The following is a 14,747-nucleotide window of genomic DNA, read 5'->3' as shown; positions in this document are numbered from 1 at the left end:
CACTTGCGGTTAATAAGCAGAAGAAAATGTATGCTTAAAACACTTCAGACACACCCCACCTCGGGAAAACTTTGACCACTAAAAACTGTGCTGTGCAAGTGGCATCAGGGTGTGTACATGGACCTGTCTTGATCCACCTAGAGAAGGGACACATCACCACTAATAGATACCTATATCCATTACATACTAGCAGCATATTGATATAGTCGATATGTAAATGCTGAAATGGACCATTTGGTCGTGGTATTACCCCTCCAATCGTCCTCAGTGTATGCCCAGCAGTAAACCTTTGACACACAATGCAGTTTACCATAAATAGTGCAACGTGTTCCAACAAATTAGGAATGAACTGGTCTTCTGCAATCGTAGCAGCAAGACTCTCCCTAGTTACATGCATAGTGAAATGCAGCTGTTCAAGAGCGACCTTTAATAATGCTACTGGTATCACTGGCTTTCCAGTGCTGTCTTGTTGCCATAATGCTTCTGTGGGGAATAAAGAACACCCCCTTCATTTCCACAATTCCTGCTCTTCCTGTGGTGGACTCCCTTGAATCTCCATTAGTTGGGTTATTGACAATGTATTAAACCCTTCTTGCACTAATGTGGTTCTGACTACTTTTTCTTTAATATTCTCAGTATCAAAACTCGAAATGTCTGGGGAATATGCAACCCTTTTGGCTTCTTCATCTGCGGCTTTGTTCCCGCAAGAGATAAAATCTTTTCGCTTAGTATGCAATGCGCATTTAACGACTGCTATGGCCACTGGGAGTTGTAGTGCCTTAATAAGCCTATCCAGCAAGGAGGCATGTTGCACTGGAGTGCTGCCTGCGCAGAGGTATCCTCTCCTCTTCCAATGTACAAACCCTGCATGTACGGTTGACATCACGTAGGCGGAGTCACTGTACACCGTGACTTCCTGCCCTTCATGTTTCTCGAGTGCGACAATGAGCACTACTAATTCTGCTGCTTGCGCTGAAAAGTGAGACGGTAGCCTTGCACTTGCTACAACTTTAAATTCTCCATTTAATCTATGTCTCACTACTGCAGCTCCTGAATGCCTTTCCCCACTAGTCTGATCAATTTTTGAAGAACCGTTGATAAAGGGAATTTCCCCAAATGCTAAAGCATTTTCCTTCACATGCAGTATATCATCATAAAATTCAACATAATTAGGACAGTCATGCACATGATCGCCTTCTTCTATTGGCTCAGCTATAAACGTGCCAGGATTCACTATTTTACATTTTACAATCTTAATTGTTGGGTAAGAAATCATTACCTCATAAACTAAAGCTCTTTGAGATGTCAATGTGCCCTTGGGGTTTTCTAAAATGGCAAATAGAGTATGCTCCACGAAAAGGGTCATGGATCAGCCCATGACAATACTTGTAGACATCTCAATCGCAATTGCAGTAGCAGCCAAAGATTGTTCACAAGGGAAGTGTCCTCTCATACCTGGGTCTAGAATCCCACTGCAATATGCTAAAGGTTTGTACCATAATGTAGTTCTCTGCGTAAGCACTGCTGTCATGACTGTTCAATTTGTGTGCGAAAACAAATAAAATTCCTCAGCATAATTACAAGGTGTTACTTTCTTTCCTTCATGTGAAATCAACTGACCTATGTATAACACCTCTTCATGACAATATTTTAACTTCTCATTGTCTACCTTATATCCCTTGTCTGCTAGAATGGTCATTAACTGAACAGAATCTTGTCTGCACTCATCTTCTGTGGTGCTACAAATAAAAATGTCATCTATGTACTGTATCACCACACTTTTGAGATCAATATTGCCTAAATCCATCTGTAAATCTCTGTTAAAGATCGATGGGGACTCACAGTAGTACTCTTGGGGCAGCCTAGTATGTTTCAGTCGAGTTTGGTGGAATGTAAAAGAAGTCAAGTCTTGTGAGTCCTCCTGCAACGGGATCAAGAAACATGCATTCTTCAAATCGATCAGCATAAAATATCGAGCTTCCACAGGGATACTGCACAGTATCGTAGCCGGATTAGGAACAAAAGTAAACTCTGCATCTACAATCTGGTTAATCTGTTTCATATCTTGTATAAATCTCTGCAACCGTCCTTTAGATTTGTTAATAGGATACACTGCAGCATTGCACAGTGATTCTGATGGCACCAGAATCCCTTTTTTCATCAGTGCTGAAATGGTCTGAAATATACCTTCATCAGTTTCTCGAGACATGGGGTATTCTTTAGCTTGAGGTAAAATCGCTCCTAGCTTAAGCTTTATTTTAACCTCCCCTATTCCCTTTAATAAACCCACGTCATAAGGGCTTGTGGTCCAGAGGACGCCTGGTACCTTTTCCAAGTCTTCCTGAATAAAATGCTCGACATTGCTGTGTTATCGCCATTCGCTGTGGGATTGCTCTCTTTTCTATCTTTATCCAGTATGTGATGCTCATGAAGAACACCACTTCATCATTTGTTCGATCTTCCCTGAACATGTCGTCATCAGTTATGTCAGTCAATCTATACCCTTCCTCGAGAGCTATTACTTTTCTTCATGGTCTACCCTCATCATCTATGCCTTTGTGCATTGTTATTTCCCTTCGTACTATGGCTGCTTCCAATTCTATTGGGATAGTCTGTCCCCCCTCTTCGTCCATAGGTAATCGCGGTCTGAACAAAAACTCATCAGGTATCCTCAAAATTGTTCTCACCAAGCCAGGTAGCCATGACAGTAAAATGCTCACTCCATATAGAAAAATCTCTGGATCTACTGGAACACCTCGCAGAGCCACTTGCCCTGTGAATGCCAGTATAAATTCTCCCACATTTAAATAGTGTATTCCTGGAGTAGAGCACACTATTCCTTGATCAGTAAATGAAATTGTCATGTTTAGTTTTGTCATTAAATCTCTTCCCAAGAATAGCTGCCAGGAGACCTTTTATGTCAAACTCGGGAGCTTATATCTTAAATGATCCTTTTCCATCCACAGCCATGGGACATACTGTGGTCTTTCTCCCCTTTTTCCAATAAGGGAAACTGAGTGAACCCCCTCCCAAAGTCATATGCCATCATTGGTCTATCCATGGCAGGGACGATCATCCCAGTCTTTCTCCACATGGGTAACGACCTTATCGTGCTCATACATGGCGGCGACTCTCCCTTCTCACTATACGATTGTCCTCAGGGACGCTTTGGACATGCTATGGGATCTGGCATCCTATCTTTAGGCTGTTCCACATCCAACCATCTAACTTCTTTATCCATTTGCAGATTTCCTTCAGGGGTGCACACGCTCCCTCCGTCTACCCCGAGACTGGACTCTCTTTCCTCGCACGACATGTCTATTCCCCAACTAGTGTGACTATCATCCCCTTCACCCTTATCCAGATTCAGTCTACTTAAAGACAATGCTCTACTTCTATGACTGAATAGATTTTCTTCTTCGCTTTGTAATTGAAATGCTAGGGATTGATCACTCTTCCCTTGAATCCCATACTTGCTACCTTCCTGTAACTGTTGATAGACCTTGTCAATCTTTTCTCCAATGCTTTCAGCATCAAATCTTTCTTCTTCATATAATACTCTAGATGCCGCTGGCCTTGCTTCCTTTATCGGAAGGAACTCTTCTATTCTATCCCATCGTATTTTTGCGCTTGGCCCTACTGGTTCCTTATGAATGAGACTGGTATCAAGACCTTGTTGTCTCCTTTTTCATTCCATTTCTTCATCTATTTCACTTCGCTTTCTCGCATCCAGTCTCATTTTGTCTTCCTCTTGCTTTTGTTCTGCTCCTCTCTTTATTCCTTCCGTTCTTCCCTTCATCTCTGTATTCTTTTGTCCCTTAATCTTTGCACTTCCCCCTCTTCTCGCTTCCTTTACCTTCTATCCCTATCTTCTATCGCTCTCTGTCTATTATCATACTTTATTTGTTCTTCTGCCTGTTCTTCTTTTTTCTCTTGCTGGTCCTGATATATCTGTTCTCGTAGCTCTGTGCTCTTCATTTTCTGCTCATCTTCTTTCAATCTCTTCTCTCGTTCCTTGTCTTTTCTTTCTTGTTTGTCCTTATCTTCTCTTTGCCTAAATTCCTTGATACTTTTCCCATCTATTTTAAGTAATATCTGTGCTCCCATCCATTTTTTCTGAACAAGCGCTATCTCTTCAGCTTTATCCTTCTCTCCCTTCCATATCTTAATTTCCCTGTCTATTTCTGTCGACAGATTCGACCGCTCACTCTTTTCTTCTTTGTCTTGTATGATCTTATAGATCTCTTCTTTTCTCTTATTCTCCTCTGGGTTATCGTCACTACTGTAAGCGGTGGGTTCGTACATTGGATGAGTATACCCTGTCGCTGCTTTCAACTCCTTTAGAGGATATAACCCTATTTCTTCCGTACTAGCACCTTTTGCTTCGGGTGAGGTAAGGGGAGCTGAAGGCTCAACACCTTCCTCCTTATGCTGACTAGGCATCCACTCTTCAGGTTGTGGGTCTTCTGTTGCAATATCGCTTTTGACAATGATCCCTCTTGTGGTCACAGCATGTGCCTTATCTGCCGTGCCTTTCACCCATTCCGCACTACACTGTTTGCGGTTGGGCATGTGCTTTGGTAATGTTTTGCATAAGTGCATAAGAGGAGTGTCTCCCATAATGACAAGTCTCACTTGACTGTCTATACTTATCAGACTGTTAAATAACCTTTCTACTTTTGCTTAAATCACCACTTTCCAATGTTTTAAAATAACAAATATGAGCATGCACCATCAGTCACCACTCAAGCCTCCAATTTCAACAGTTTACCTATTTTCTTATTCAATATATCTATTTCCTTGATTGGCGCCAATCACTTTGCTACGCTCAATCACTGTTGCTCCTCAACTGTTTTGATTTTTTTCACTTTTATCGCTCTTTGATTTTTTTACTCAACAAACAACATTCAGGCTAATCGACATTACACATTTACAAACACTGTGATCACCTTATCTCTTTCGCCTTTATTTTATACCCTATACAGGGTTTGAGACGTCATTTTATATAATCCTGATTATGCGTTATATGTTTCTGCTCTACCCAATTGGGATTTGAGATGTCTCCTTCTGAAACTCCCTTGAGTCAGGACTCCTAGGCACAACCTTTTCTCTTCCCAATATTTCCCATTTCTCAAAACATTATCACAATACCATCCCCTTTATTTTCCATTCCCCTTAGTGTACTCACCATTCATGAATCAACTTGAGGCCAACTTGAGGCCTTCTGTATCGACTCCTCCTTCCATCCGACCACTTCGCCTTCCATCCACAGAGCGCCTGTGGAAACCGGGTAGGGATTTCATCAAAGGTGGACCTGCCCACTGTTGTGGTTCTTCTTGAAAGTTCATTCCTATTGGCCGCTTTCCACAGGAAACCCTGCAATCTTTTGTCTAATGACGGAGGATGCCCAATCGCCGAAACACTGGAGCAGAACTACTTTGGATCTTTTTCAACCATCCGCACAGCTACCACTTCAGCTTATGGCCCGTAAGTAAAGTACAGAAATAATCAAACCAACTCAGGAAGATGGCAAAGATACTGTTTTATTAACATTTATCTAAAACAGGGAGTTACAACAGACCTCAATGGACATTCGCTCAGGCTCTCGACGAATTTCTCAAAAAAACATTGTTATATGCAAAAAAGACATCAGAAGTGACATCATACTACGTGGCAAATAATAGACTTATCAAGGGTTAGGATTGGCTAAGGGAAACATCTAAATATACTTCCATAGGGACTAGGATTTTGATTGGCTGCCCACTGTCAGGTGGACAACTTATGCCTACCTATAAAAACATGTCATCTTTAACATTATGAAGTACACAGTTTATCATTGGTCTTCACACTATAAGGCCCTTCGATATATGGCCCTCTACAATTGGTTGGCATGCTCATCCAATGTCTGGAACATTCGGTTCACTTAGCCACATGTAGGCTCAAACCCAGTTGCCAGGAGGTGGACTTGACTTTACCTTCCAACCCAATTAGCCCAACATCTCTCATCACCCATGCCTTCTGCCATGAAGATTGTCTAGGACTCCAAGCTCAACTCTATTTCCATCCTTGGCTCACATGACAGGCGACCATGATTTGGTCCATTTTGCAGCATTTAAAACTTGCCACTATTGGGGTTTTTTCTTTGCAACTTAACAAGGGATGATTCATCCTTTACACACTTGCTGCTTTCAAGAATAGATAACCGACCTTGGCTTCTTCAGGTTTAATACCAGGCCAGAGAGCCTTGTCATGCGCTTCCATGATCTCAGCTTATTCTTGCTGCGACACAATTCTCTCCTTTTCTCTCCATGGGTCCGGGCTTACTAAAATACTGACACCGATGTCCATCTCCTATACAATGGCGGCTTTGCCTGCAGTCTATTCACTACATATAGCCAGCTTCTATGATGACTTAGTCTACTTGTGTTTTAGCATCTGTACAATTATTGAACACGTGCAATCTTCTTTTCACATATGAAAGTTTACCCGATTCTTAACTTCGTCATCAGTTTCTGTAATATCCATGCATTCTCTTCAGCCAGTATCTCGGGGGGTCATGCATGTTTCTTGTGACGTCACTATCTTCTATCTTTGCTCCTTTTCATATTCCTTTAGGAAGTTCCTCCCTCAGATTGTCGTCTCTTCGGGATACATTCGATAGGGTTTTCTCTGTGGATACCTTCTTTCAAATATCCACTGTGGTATTGGCACAACTGCTGGTGTCAAACATGGTATGATCTCAGGCTTCCAACGTATAGGAGGTAGGGGGGGGATTTCCTGCAGAGGCATGTAACTCCTCCTCTACACTAACATTGGGGAACTGGCCCTTTAGGCTGAGTATCTCTGCTGGGGACCAGGGCTGCTTGTCCGTGGCTAATGTGAACGCCTGAGGGACAGTCACAGTCCTCATGAGTGCTAGCCCTGCCTCCTCTTCCTCTTCTGAGGAGGACGAAGAGTCAGTGTCAGAATCCCTGGCCTTGTCAAACAGATAATTGATGACATCGGCCTCCCTTATTTTGAGGCAAGACAGGGCGTGGGCTGGGCTAGGAAATCCTTAGCTAATCTTAGGTCCTCTGCCCTCTTGGGGTACTGCTCAATGGCAGGGTGTTCCATCCCATACCTTTTGATGGTTGCTCTGATCCTCTGAGTCCCTACGCATGGTGAGAAGGGATCTGACATATGCTCCTCTAACCGCTGAAGGGCACTCGCCTGTTTAGAGGTTGGCACTAGGGGTAACGCAGGGTCCGGGGATGCAGGGACTTGGTCAGTAGACCTGATAGCCACGACCTGGTTGGCCCACACAGGGGCTGATGTCACTACAGGGGGTGCAGGTGCAGCGGGGTCAGATAGTACATGGGCCGAGGAAGCAGGGGCATACACACATGGGCCAGGGACTGGGAAGGGAGCAGAATAGCAGGATGGGGGAGCAAGCACAGAAAAATCTAGAACATCTGGGGCAGAAGGGGCTTATTGGGGGTAACACTGGGAACAGGGGGGTCACACCTATAACTGGGCTAATTTCTCATCTTCTTCTCTAGATTATGATGTTATAGCTTTTTCTCTAGGTTTGATTTGTTGTTTCAGCCACTTCTTCTTGGCCACAGACACACTTTGCTGGGACCACAACGTGTAGACCTCCCACTGTTTAACTGCTGAGTTCCCTTTCTCCCTTTTAAGAGCCTCATGCACCGCAGCTAGGTGAGTCTCATCAAAGGAGCCCTCTAGGGGCCAGACCAGTAGGTTCTGATGCTTGGTCTGTTTATGCCATACTGGCATCCATCTGACAATGTCTGGGCCATGCACTGTAGCCATGAAAGCCACAGGGGAATCGGGGGAAAGGCTCACTCCGTGGCTTGCAGACTTTCCCATTCAGACAGAAAAAATGATGTTGTACACAGACTAGGATGTCTTGACAAAGACTAAATCACTACAGGGTGAAGGTCAGCCCCACAGAGTCCCTACTATCCAGGTCTGTCATCCAGGGTTACTCTAGCACACTCACAATCGCTCACAGGCACTCACAGATGCGCACTCACAGGTGCTCAACTAGGGAAGGTGTTGAATGATAAACTGTTGTAGGACGGGGGCACGGTAATGACAAGCTAATGCTCAACTTCCAAAAGGAGCGTCAGGCACAAGTCTAAGGCGTCCCTTGAAAGCTACTCAGATTCAGGCAGGCAGGCAGGTCAGGCACTCCACACAGAAGAGTTCCAGGCAAAGGCTATCTTTAGAGAAACCCCTCTTGTTGTCCTAAAGAAATACACAGCTCTCACAACCAGGATATGGGCACAATCAAACTAGGTAATTGGGTGAGGTTAGACCCCCTACTAGCCTTGTTTACTCCTAGTGAGTGTCTATGAGATGAGTTTGGGACAGACTAGGTGGCGGCCCTGGTACTAGTAAACTGATATAAATGAGAGGTAGCACACTCCAAAACGAGGCTCCAGGTGAACCGGTCCCTAAATTGAGCAAAGAGCCACAGATAACCTTGTTCACCCTCCAGTATGGTCCTAGAAGGTGGGTATGTTATGGGGTAGGTGACCCCCTCTCCAGAGGAACTCTCAGGGTTAAAATCGAACAGCAGATAAGATTAGGGGTGGAGATCTTGAGGCTATGGCTAGTCAGGTAGATTATCCAGAAAGGTATGCCCTACAATTTGCCAGTACAATTGTGTGTCGTGGTGTGGGTGTGCAAGTCCTCCTCTGACAGTGGCAATGTGCTAGCGCTTTGCCACTGTGGGAGTGGTACTTGGGTTGACCGGATGGTACAGTGACCTACCCTCAGTACAAGCACCCCCCTCAGAGATTTGGAGTCCTCCCCTGAAACTACAAACTGGCAATGTTAGTGTGCGTGACTGATGTGGCCGTTCTTACCTTACTTGATCTGGCATCCAGGCAGCCACGCACAGGTACCGGTACAGCTGGCAACTCTCAGGGCCGGAATGTCTCTTCTTTGGTACTGGTCCGTAGATTTTGAAAGTGGGTAGAAATTGCTGTTGTAGAGTGTAGGCTGCAGAACAGGGATGAGTTTAGTTACTGGAGGTGCACACGTTAAACTGCCCTTCATGTGATCAAGGACCTAGACGCAGTTCTGGATCCAAGTCTCAGGCACCATAAAACTGTGGAAGTGGAAGGCAGGCCAAAATGGGGAAGGCCGTGTTGGAGACCTCAGACAGAGCCACAGTTTTGGGTCAGGGAATTAACAGACCCCGGTGAGGTGTGCATTGTGTATGCAAATTGGGTCCCCTCTCTGGGAATAACAGGCAGGCTACCCAAGAAAGTGAGCACACAAAAGAAGGCATCAGTAGTTTGCTGACCCCTCCATTCCGGCAAACTACCGCCTTATCCGTATCACTCCTTTCCTGGGCAAAGTCTTAGAGAAGTTGGCTATATCTCAGCTGTCCCTCCACACTGAATCTATTGGTTGCATCCACGACCATCAGTCTGACTTTAGAGCATCCAGAGGCACGGAAACTGCTCTTCTGAACACCCGTGAAGACCTGCTCTCGAACCTTGACACTTACACTCCATCTGTCCTCATTCTCCTTGACCTTGCCTCTGCCTTCGACATGGTCAACCACAACATCTTGATCGCACGTCTCTGTGACACCCTGCGAATCACAGGTCAGGCTCTGGCATGGTTAACCTACTTTCTCTCTGACTGCCCATCCCAGGTAGAACTTGGAGCCTTTCACTCGACTATCGCTCTCTCTACCCATGGCTCTTACAACCTCTTACAACTTTGGTACTCAGACGGGGTACTCACGGCTCTTCGGAATCTAAGATCAGACGTGAAGAGGTAAGAGGCGTCCCCCCGGAGGTCCAGAGGCCAGACAATCTGTGCTCTGTGCTCCCCAGGAGGCCGCCCCCTGGGAAACCCTCTCGGGGAAGAAAACCCAGACTCTGCAGGTGTAGAGGAAGATCAGATCCGTAGTGTCAGGTAGAAGGATGAAGAATATCCCAATCCAATCGGTGCAGAATGGCTGAAGATTCTTGAATGCAGTAGAATACGTGGACGGCTGTAGCAAGAAGGAAAGGAATGGGGCAGCAGAATAAAGGGACAGAGTAGAGACAGAAGAATGAAAGGAGAGAGAGAAGGACAGCTAGAGTCGTGAAGAAGAATGTTTAGGTAAGTCAAAGCTGAGACGGGTGAAAGGTAAGCGCAGCAAGAAGCCGCGAGCGGCTGCAAAAAACAGAAGCTGCAAGCGGAGGCTAACCGAAGCCGAGGAAAAGAAATGCTGAGGGCGGCAGAAAAGGTAAGCACTGGAAGTAGCCGCGAACGGCTGGAAAGAACAGGGGCCGCAAGCGACGGCGAATAGGAAACGGAGGGAAAGGATACCAAGGGCTGCAGAAAAGATAGAGAGCAGATAACAGTGCAGAGAACGGCTAAATAGACGACAGGCTCCGAACGGAGGAGTCGGGAGCGGGATGGAAGGAAATGGAAGAAACCGAAGTGACAGTAACTTGCAAAGGAAGGAAAAGGAGGAAGGAAAGAGGGAGGACTCAGAAGGAGGTCAGAGTGGGAGCAGGTACCAAAAAATACGAGCGAACAACAACAAGGGAGCAATGCTATAGAACAGAGTAGCAACGCAGTTACCAGTTTGTTCGCGGGGAATAAGTACGAACAATTGGTAGAAAGAGAAGAAGAACAAAGTGGAAGAAAAAGACTAGACCTGCATTGTTAGTGGATAGAGATGTTGTCAAGGAGCCGCCATCTTGGATTCCACTGAGTATATCGTGGTTGATGTAACTTCCAGTGTCTCTATAGGCTTCTAGGAGTTCTTCTAACAATGGCGTTCCTCAGGGATCTTATCTATCCCCCTGGTTCTTCAACATCTATATGTCTGCCTTGGCAGGTGTGTTTGCCACTTTCACCTCTAACTTCCAGTGCTTTGCAGATGACACGCAACTATCTTTCAGGCTACCCTCAGCTGCCTCCTCCCATTGGTTCATATCTGATTGTCTGTCCGCTACTCAGTCTTAGTGTGCGGCAAATGACTTTTGCCTTAACGCCAGTAAAACTGAGATCGTTCGAATTGGGACTCCTGCTCCCACCTTCCCACTCTTACTCTGGCCGGCCTCCCTTGGACCTGTGCCCACACCCACTAGCGAGGCAAAAAACCTTGGGGTCATCTTCGACTCTACTCTCTCCTTCTCCTCTCACATTTCGGACATCTCTAAAAAGTCTAACTGCTACACCTTCTCAGAGGTAGTCTACCCTTTCTCACTTCCCCCCACCGGCTCACTGTCTCCAGAGCCCTGGTTCTCTCTAGGCTGGACTACATCAACAGCCTCTTCCTCAACCTCCCTGCTTCTGCCTTGTGCCCTCTGCAACTCATCCAGAACAGAACTGCGAGACTTACCCTTGGCCTCAAGCCCAGGGACTGCATCTCTCCGATGCTGAAACCCTTCACTGGCTTCCTGTGGCTGCAAGGATCAAGTTCAAGACCCTCTACATTGTCCACAAGGCTTTCTGTGGCCTGTGACCTACCTATCTGCAACATTGTCTACCTAAATACTGTCCCTCCTGAGCCCTCCGCTCATCTACCTCCAACCTTCTGCGAGTGAGCCAGTTCTCCAAGCAGAGATTGGAGGGAGATCCTTATGCTCAGCAGGTGCTCCCTCTGGCATAGCCTCACTGTCACCCGCCGTCTTCAGCCTGATCTTGTAAAGTTCCGGAAACTCCTCAAGACCTTCCTCTTCTCCTCTACATTCTCTCTCCATCTACCCTGCTAACCTACTTCTCAGCTCCTTCCCTATCCCCCGCCTCTTCTCACAGCTGGCTGACTGGCCGCCTGGAGTACCTCAGAATCTCACAGGTCCCGCGGCCTCCCGCCAGTCCTCTCTCACACTTACCTCAGGGCCCTGCACTGGCCCCACCGTCACTGCACCTGAGAAATGACCCAAGAGAGTGTCTCTCTCTGCACTTACCCAATTCCCACCAACTCGGTGCACTTGGACCTCCCTCTCCCTGTGTCTGTCTATGCACTTGCACGATCCGAATGTATTGTGGTGGAAGATTGTCTGTCTGCTCTCCCCTGTCTTCACCCCTTAATTGCACATTGTAAAACTGCAGAGTAGCCACCAGGCCTATTTGCTGTGTCTCAACTGTAATCATATTATTTGCACTTACTCTGCCTGTGCAGACTATTATCGTCTCAGAATTTCAAGGGCTCTGATTCGACTGTTGTCTTTCCCCATGTTCCCACCCTCCTTGAGCACTTTGAAACGCTTGCCTTGTGTGTGGGCGCTTTATAAATAAATATTACCATTACCATTACCATCGTCTTTGCGGAAATAAGGAAATACATTTATTACAGACAGGGAAGTAGGCTGATTTGCTAGCAGAGTAAGTGGCCACAGCTGTACTCATGAGTCCCAGGAGGAAGGGACAGAATCAAAGGGTGTAGCATGCCCCTTTGGGGGAGGTGAAGAACTGTTCCCACAAGTACTGTGGTAGGTGGCCTGATGAGCACAGCTATCCAAGTGACAGAAAGGGGAGGAGGAGGTTGCAGGATGGGGGCAGCTGATTGCAGATGCAGGGACTGGGCAGGACTTCAGTGAGGAAGAGTTTCTCAGGAAGAGGTGATTCACTGGCTGTAAAACTGGCAGCTGTTAGCTGTGCCCAGGGTGGGAACAAGTTACAAGATGAAAATTACAGTGGGGGGAATGAAAAATCATGCAATACATTAAAATGCACCATGTGATATGCCATACATTAAAATACATTGAGTAACATATCAGAAACAGCATAGGCATCCACCCACAGAGACGACTATTTCCACATTTCCACAGTACCCCTCGCCATATGCAATTGTTCACTAACTGTACTCTAATGCAATAGTTCCAGCTAATAGCCACAACTAAAATAAACGGCACAGTTAATTCCCGACAGTGTGTTTGGGCAGAGGAAAATGATATCTTCTCCATGTATTTTACATGGTAAATTGTCTTATTAACAAGCCTGTTTCCGCACTGCCTTACAGCAGTAAGAATGCAAAACAAAGAGGTGATGGTTGAAAGGTTTAGAAGTCATCTTAAACCACTGGTAATTGCTTTGGACAACCCTCCAGACCATGGTTCTTTGCCTATGAAGCCATTACAGAAAGGGGAAACATCATATGCAAATCAGGCTTGGTCCCACCCCCAAAGGGACAGTTTGTGTCACTTTGTTTCTTTGAAAACATTTCTTAAAGTGTATTTTTTATATTTGCTGCTGGACGAGCAGACACAGAAGATTAATGCAAAACAGGAATTCTCTGTTGTTCTTATTATAGGTTTTCTGGTCCAGAAATAAAGTGCTGGAAATAACGTATACCAGCACCTTTCTGGACCGGCAAACTACAAGATCAGGCCTCAACCGGCAGACAATTTCTGCAATCACCGGCACCGGTATTACTGGTACCTGTGATTGCCCGCATCCTCTTCCCATAGAGTCCTTTAGGACTCAATGGGAATGGGGATTTAATGGCGTCTCCACCAGTTCTAACATCCCGGTAATACCTGGATATCAGACAGCGGAGATGGTATGGTAGTCCCCCAGTATCCTGCGGAATTAGCGGCAGGATACCGGGGGACTTTTAATGAGCCTGCGATTGCCACAGCTCACTCATCTCTGATAGGTGCAGCACTAAAGCTGGGCTCTCAGTGGGCCAATCAGTATCCATTTAACCTTCATTGTTGCCAGTCTTTCAAATAAGCCTGCAGGGGTGCACAATCAAAATGGAGGATACTTTGGTCCTGCTGCCCTTTGACATGCCTAGAGTACAGAAATGTGCAGTCTATAGCACAAACGGAATCCCTTCTTGGTGGTTCCGTTGGACCAAATTCAAGACGGTGAAAAGACATTCACATTTGAGGAACCTGTACTACAAAACGTGGTACTCCTTTATGTTGTTATGTAGATTGCTCGTTTGGACTTTATAGCACAGTGAAGTGGCTTAAAAGTGCTATAGATGAATAGGACAAATTGGAGTAGCAGGAACAGAGAAGGAAATGGGAAACGGTGATATGATATGATATGATATGGTATTTGTAACGTGCCTATAGACAAGTGTTTCAAGGCGCGACGAGGCAGGTGAGGGAACAAGGGGAGACAGACAACGATCCTACTAGGCTAGGTGTCATTCAGATCGCGCAAGTGCAAGGGTAGGGGGACTGGGAAAAGTGCAGGGGAAGGGGAGAGGGGAAGTGCAGTACATGGTTAGTAGAATACAAGATAAATAAATGGGCCAACTGGTGGCAAGTGCAAGGAAAGTGCGGTACATGGTTAATAGAATACGAGATAAATAGTAGGGCCAGCTGATGGCAAGTGCAAGGTAAGTGCCGGGAGAAGGGGCTGTAGGATACAGAGACAGTCCCGTAATGCAGGTAGGCAGTGCAGGGAAGAGTGGCTGGGCCAGGACACGAGATCGGTGAGTGGCTCAGTTGCAGATTCAGTGCAGGTTCAGTGATTTTAGCAGGAGAGAGAGGGAGAGAAAGCGGAGGCAAAGAGGAAGGTTTAGAGGTGCTTCCGGAACCGGAGATGGTTCTCCTCAAGTTTCAGAGAGGCAGGAAGGATGTTCCAGAGGGAGGCCCCTGCTGCGGCGATAGATCTACCCCCAGCTCGTTGCTTGGAGAAGCGGCTGACCTTGAGGTGGTTGGAGGTGGATGAGCGAAGGGCTTGAGAAGGAAGATATTTAGGAAGAGAGAGTTGCAGGTATTTTGGCCCAAGGCCCCAGAAGGCCTTGTGGACAATGCAGAGGGTTT

This window comes from Ambystoma mexicanum, chromosome 6q (assembly GCF_040938575.1).
Source record: "Ambystoma mexicanum isolate Mex_15411 chromosome 6q, UKY_AmexF1_1, whole genome shotgun sequence".
NCBI lineage: Eukaryota > Metazoa > Chordata > Amphibia > Caudata > Ambystomatidae > Ambystoma > Ambystoma mexicanum.
This window is presented reverse-complemented; position numbering follows the sequence as displayed.